Source organism: Entelurus aequoreus, linkage group LG07 (genome assembly GCF_033978785.1).
Source record: "Entelurus aequoreus isolate RoL-2023_Sb linkage group LG07, RoL_Eaeq_v1.1, whole genome shotgun sequence".
Lineage (NCBI taxonomy): Eukaryota > Metazoa > Chordata > Actinopteri > Syngnathiformes > Syngnathidae > Entelurus > Entelurus aequoreus.
This window is the reverse complement of record NC_084737.1, coordinates 10,760,892-10,768,157: the sequence shown is the minus strand read 5'-3', so window position 1 is coordinate 10,768,157 and position 7,266 is coordinate 10,760,892. Positions and strand designations below refer to the sequence as shown.

At 32.1% G+C, this 7,266-nt stretch overlaps 1 protein-coding gene across 1 annotated transcript in view; it reads left to right on the top strand.

Moving 5' to 3' along the window:
- The first annotated feature begins 5,713 nt into the window (after positions 1-5,713).
- Positions 5,714-7,266, top strand: part of znf217 (zinc finger protein 217) — a 26,923-nt gene continuing 25,370 nt past the window's right edge. The window contains exon 1 of the mRNA XM_062052552.1: positions 5,714-5,993. The gene's annotated coding sequence lies outside the window, so the exon portion shown is untranslated. The remainder of the gene's footprint in view (positions 5,994-7,266) is intronic.

Genomic DNA, 7,266 nt, shown 5'->3' with positions numbered 1-7,266 from the left:
TTGGTAATCTCAGCAAAAAAATCCTAAAACCTTGTCAACAATAATGGAGTATCCTATTTTTGTTTGTTTGTCCCTACAATATTTAAGCGAGCAAGCTACTTCCTGTTTTTATTTACAGAGATTCTTACTTGAAATGCACGCAATATTAATAAATATTTGTTGGTAATTTCACCAAAAAATCCTAAAACCTTGTCAACAATAATGGAGTATCATTTTTTTGTTTTGTTCGTAATGCAATATTTAAGATAGCAAGCTACTTCCTGTTTTTGTTTACAGAGATTCTTACTTTTACCACAAACAATATAAATATTTGTTGGTAATCTCACCAAAAAAATCCTAAAACCTTGTCAACAATAATGGAGTATCATATTTGTGTTTGTTTCTCCCAACAATATTTAAGATAGCAAGCTACTTCCTGTTTTTATTTACGGATATTCTTAAACAATATTAATAAAAATTTGTTGGTAATCTCACCAAAAAAATCCTAAAACCTTGTCAACAATAATGGAGTATCATATTTTTGTTTGTTCGCAATGCAATATTTAAGATAGCAAGCTACTTCCTGTTTTTATTTACAGAAATTCTTACTTGTAACACAAACAATATTAATAATTATTTGTTGGTAATCTTACCAAAAAGTCCTAAAACATTGTCAACAATAATGGAGTATCATATTTGTGTTTGTTTGTCCCTACAATATTTAAACTAGCAAGCTACTTCCTGTTTTTATTTACCAAGATTCTCGCTCTTGTGGTCACCTTTATTTAGAAAAGTATCGAAAGGTTTAAAAAAGTATTGATATACATTTTGGAACTGGTACCGGTATGTTATATTATAAATATAAATATGTGTATCATATATTATATATGCATCTCATTAATAACATAGAAATGGCGAACTCTGTTCTCTCTTGTTAGTTTTTACAGTATGTACTGTAAACTAGAAGACCACTTCCTGTTTCGTGGAGGATAATATAAGATGTTTTTGATTTTTGGGAAGATGCTTCAGTCATAACTTTTTAACGTCAAAAGTGTCAAGTAAGTTAATCCGTGAAAACATATAAGGAGTATTTTTGTTTGTTTATCCCGACAGTATGTAAGATAGCAGAGTACTGTTGAACTTGGAGTGATGGAAAACAAGGGGACCATACCTTTTTTTTTTAAAATTAATTTCCTAAGCCAAAGTAAGATTTGGGGTGTCACGTAAAATATACTGTCTGTACATTATATTAAAAATAAATAACAAATGATTAAAAAAAAACGACACAGTGAAATACTAAATCACTTATGTATCCTGTTTTTGTATAACCCAAACAACAAAAAGTAACCAAAACATTACACCAACAATGTATGCAACATCTGTAGATGAAATAATTACATTTTAATATTTCAGAAATTTTAGATAAGCATTGCAAAAATAATGCATTTCCTTAATGACTAAAAATCAAATAGTAAAAAGAGCTTCACTTTGAAAATAGAACAACCAATAAAAACTACAAAAAAGCTAACTAAAAGCGAAAAAAATAATAATAAATAAGCAAGCAATGTAAGAAATATTATATGGTGTTATTAGTTTTTGTCCCAAAACATATGGTCGTTGGTGTTTTTTATCGAATTCAAATTAAAGTAAAGAAAATTACACATTTTACAACATTTAGACGTACAAAAAGCCCTCTGAAATATCAAAAAGAACTACACACCGTAGTCGTATGATTTAAACTTAAAATAAAATTAAAATAAAATTAATTCAAATCAATTAAATGTAGACAAACACAAATATTGCATTTTTCAAGGGACTAAAAGTATATTAGTATAAATAACCCCAAATACTACCATATATTTATATTTGCAGACATTTTAAAACAAAACAAAAAATGAATTGATAAAGAAGCAATTAAAGCAAAATTTGTGAATAAAATGTGAAAAAATTGGAATTAAATCAAAATATTTAAGACAATTTAGACAAGTGTCGCAAAATATTGCATTTCCTTATCAAATAAAGTTATAATAGTAAAAAGAGCTCCACATGATATTATGTATTTATATTACTATGCACCCGCAAAACATAAAAAAGTCAAGTAAGAAATATTTGATGTAGGTATTACTTTTTGTTGTGAAACTTCTGCTGGTTGCTGTTTTTTTACCTACATAAAATAAAATTAAATAAATAAATAATGTTTTAAATTTTTTGGGGCTTTTTTATTCAAATAAAATTAAATCAAAATAAATATTTTAGGACATTTACAACTCCTTTTCACATCGCAGTTAAAGGGCCGCTTATTACTATGAACACCAGGGCTTGTTACAACAACGACAAGCCCTGGTTCACACCCAAGCTCCCGACAGTTGCGCAAGAAGAAGGAGACTGCGTGGAGAAGCAGGGACCGGAGTACCTATAGAGAAGCAAAGTACCACTTCAACAGGGAAGTGGAGAAAGCTAAATATGTGTACTCTAACCGTCTACAGGAACAGTTCAGCTCCAATGACTCTGCAGACTAAGGGCCCTTACGAACTATAAGCCCAAAGCCCCCCAGGCCCTGAATGACCGGACTCTCGCTCAGGGCTTCAACACACATTACTGTCGTAACGAACGGCCTTCAGCTCATCAAAGCTCTGCTCACACGCGGAAGGCCCCCGGGGGGTACCCACATCTGCGGTCCTCTCCGAAGTTTCTCATTGTCATCCAACTGGGTTGAGTTTTTCCTTGCCCTGATGTGGGCTCTGAACCAAGGATGTCGTTGTGGCTTGTGCAGCCCTTTGAGACACTTGTGATTTAGGGCTATATAAGTAAACATTGATTGATTGATTGATTGCACCAAGTAAAATTCCTAGTTTGTGAACCCGTTCTCAAACAATGGCAATAAAAACTCTTCTGATTCTGATTCTGATGACTGTAAATAAATAAAAAACTGCAATTTTACAGTAAAATGTTGGAATCTGAGCTGCCAGTTTTATTTATTTTTTTATTTTTTTTACCGCAAACCAACAACTGTAGATTTTTCGATTTATTACTGTAAATGCCAAAACAGCACCACAGTTTATTACAGTAAACAAAAGGACAGTTTTTTTCATTTAAAGAAAAATACATTTTACAATTTTAACAATGAAATCTATTGTTACTTTTACATTGCACAATTTGATGGATAATTTGCATTAAAATCATTATTTTTTCATTTAAAAATGGTTTGAATGTTTGATAATATATTTTAGCATAATTAGACAATATTTAAGTTAACATAATTTGCGATTACATACAGTACTTTTTTTTTCTCCCAAAATAGAAAGAAATAATACATTTAGTAAAAAAAGGTACAGTACTTTATTGATACATATTATTTCCAGGCTTTTGGGGGCCAAATACAATGAAGTGGCGGGCCACATCTGGCCCCCCGGGCCTTGAGTTTGACACATGTGGATTATTATATATTTTTACATACACTGTTAAAAAATATATTTTTCGATTTTGCAGTGAGACACTGGCAGCTTCATCACCACAATTTGACCATAAAATGTAGGTTGTTTTTTACAGCCATATTACTGTAATTTATAAATGTTACTATTGCTTTTTACAGTAATTTTTTTTTTTTTTTGCAAAATCTATTTTCATTTCTACAGTGTACAATTAGCTTTAAAAATCATAATTCAATTTATTATTATTGATTTTAAAAGTTTGAAGTGTATGATAGATTTACATTGGTTGCATTATTAGATAATATTACAGTTTAAAAGATATTCAATACATGTATTTTTTTTTTTTTTTCAGTCAAAATGGAAACAATATGAAAGAAAAAATAAAGTAAGTTTTTGATTGAAATCATTTCAAAGCTTTCATTAAATGCAATCCACTTTTATCACTGCTGGACTCTAGGAAGAGGTTCCGCAGCCTCCGAAGCAGAACCTACACAAGTCCACATATAATGTACATAAAACAAAAATATTATCAAATTAAATGTAGACAAACTCGAACTAAACTTATGATAAAAAGAACTCCACTTATTATTATAATCATTTTAAAGATAATGATTTAAAAAAAAAAAAAAAAAAAAAATCAAAGCAAGTTAAAACTTTTAACTTGCTTTGATTTTTTTGATTTTTTTATTTTGAAACTTATGATGAAAAAGAACTCCACTTATTATTGTAATCATTTGAAAGATAATGATTTAAAAAAAATAAAAATAAAATCAAAGCAAGTTAAAACTTTTAACTTGCTTTGATTTTTTTTTTTTTTTATTAAAAGTTTTAACTTGCTTTGATTTTTTTTTTTTTTTTTAAATCATTATCTTTAAAATGATTATAATAATAAGTGGAGTTCTTTTTATCATAAGTTTAGTTCGAGTTTGTCTACATTTAATTTGATAACATTTTTGTTTTATGTACATTATATGTGGACTTGTGTAGTATTATAATTTAGTGCCGAGGAAAATTATTTTTTATTTAATTGCTCTAAAATATTTTATTTAATTAAAATTAGTTTTTAATTTTTTGGATGTATATATAAAATTTTTGTCCTTTTTATTTTTAAATCATTATCTTTAAAATGATAATCGTACGTGGAGTTATTTTTATTTGATAATATTTTTGTTTATGTATATGGAGTTGTGTTTAATATAATAATTTAGTGATTTTTTTGTTTAATTGCTCTAAAAGATTTGATTTCATTTAAATTAGTTTTTCATTTTTCATATATATATATATTTTTGTTTTAGTTTTTTAAAGTTTTTTTTGTTTAAACAGTGTATAATAATATGAGTATATATACTACTGTCATTTTATTCTCTAGGGGAAAGCAATATTTAGCAATTATTGTCTAAATTGTCTGAAATATGTTTTTATGTTATTTATTTCACAATTTGATAATAAAACATGATAAGAGAGATCAATGTGAGCTCAAATATTTCTTTTAAATTAAAATAAATATTTGAGCTTACATTGATCTCTCTTATCATGTTTTATTATGACTTTTTTTCCTGTCAAACTTCACAGTCACTCCCTGGATGGGAAGATTCCAGCAACAAATACTGTCCAAAAATGTTCTTTGCCTCTGCTTCCACATAAACACGTTGTTCTTTTTTTGCTTGTGATAGAGTGAATGCGCTCATTGATCACGTGACGCATGCACGGCACTAATGCTATCAATGGCTGCAGTCTGACGGCGGGAGGGGGGCGGGAGCTCTTCTTTATCTCATTAAAACAAGCCCGTGCATTGTCAATGCATTTCATCATCGCCATCTACATAAACGTCGACTATTCGCCCCCCAGTTGAAACATGGGAGGGGGAAGCTGACTCAACAAACCTGCTTCTGAAAAGAAAAAAAAAAAAAAAAAAAAAAAAAAAAACTCCTCATGTAACTGTGAAAAGTTGTAGTCGTCCTCCCCTCCCCCCGCCTCCACATGGCGCCAGAAGAAGAAGAAGAAGAAGAAAGTAACCTTTAAACACAGGTTGCTTTTATTATGATTGCTTCAAAGTGTGACTTCTTAATTGAGTGGCTGTTAATCAATGAAGAGCACACACGTGCGGCTGATTAGTATGGTGACGTCACCGTGTGGCAACGACGCGTTTATTAATATCAACAAAAAAATAAAAATAAAAAAAACAACAAAAAAAAAACAAGGCGTCGCTTCAGCACCCCGACGTTTAACTCACAAAAATAGCGAAATTTCGCATTTTCTTTCATCCTTAATCAAGGGGGAGGGAGTTACGCGCGTGCACGGGAGGTCTCGGAAAGGGGGAGGCGGCGTCGTCGTCGTCGTCGCGAACGCGCCTCATCTTCTTCTTTACTCAACAGCTGCACCGGCAGGACAGCGACTAAACTAACCGACCTCGCTCTACTACTAACATGGCGGACGGACGACATCAAAGTCAACGTTAAGGCTAACACCACAGACACGTCCAACAACAAAAAAAAGAAGTATTGTCTTTAAAAAAAAAGAAAAAATGTGGACGGTGAGGTCGTGGTTGTTTAGACCCTGAACGCACCACCGAGGCGCCTTGAAGTGAGTACTCTTCAAAAGTTTGACTTGTGTGTGTGTGAATGTGCTTTTTTTTCTCTCTCAAAACGATTGATTTGCGGTGATAATAGAGACGTAATAGGACGTTTGTTAAGCAACGGCGGTGCTCGGACTGCTCCGAACAAAACATTGCAACGGTTGTTTCCAGCAGCTTCCTGGATTTCAACAAAGACTTTGACACCACTTGCTGCACACCTGGACGAGCACAGTAGTTTCTGTTTTTTATAAACGCAACGTTTTGCCTTTAATTAGTGACGTCACATACTGATATTTTTGAACAAACTAGCTACATTTGACCAGCAGTATAATCACAGGGGCAGTTATTAGTGGTATTAATAGTATTATTACACGAGTAGTGCAAACGTATTAGTAGTCCAACCTCTAGCTTTTGTTTAACTGTCATGTTCTCTGGATTACTCAATAAAATACTTCACTTTATAGATGACTTTCATGCCACTTTATTGTTGTTTGCCCAGGAAGTAGCCAACAAATATGGTGCTCCAATCATGAAAGATACACCAGACTAGTGATTCTCAAATGTTTTCACCACCTCAGGAAAATAACTTGGCTCTCAAACATTGACCCCCCCCTCCCCCCCAAAAAAACAGTAGCATAGTAGGCCCATGTATTCATCAAAAACATGGCAGAGGCTTTATATAACAGGTATATTTTATATTTTTGGCCACTGTAACATTACACACACTGCACAGACTGATTGATTGAAACTTTTATTAGTAGGTTGCACAGTGAAGTACATATTCCGTACAATTGACCACTAAATGGTAACACCCGAATACGTTTTTCAACTTGTTTAAGTCGGGGTCCACTTTAATTGAGTCATGATACAGATATATACTATTATCATAATACAGTCATCACACAAGATAATCAGAGTATATACATTGAATTATTTACATTATTTACAATCGACAAGACGACGTCGACAATGACACGCCGTATACAGTACATATTTACAGATTTGGCGTACCACTGCGCAATATAGACGATATACGCCAGGGGGCGTCAAACTCGTTTTCATTGAGGGCCACATCGCCGTTATGGTTGCCCTCAGAGGGCCGCTTTCAACAGTGAATAATATACAGTATGAATATAAATGTGTATATATAAAACGTGTGTATAGTTGTCTATGTATTTTATTGTCTTTTTTTATGTATGCTGTACAAAACAGAATCTTTGTGTACAGCTCTGGTAATGCGTACTTTCGCACCCACCTGCACAAATGTAATTCAAAATGTAA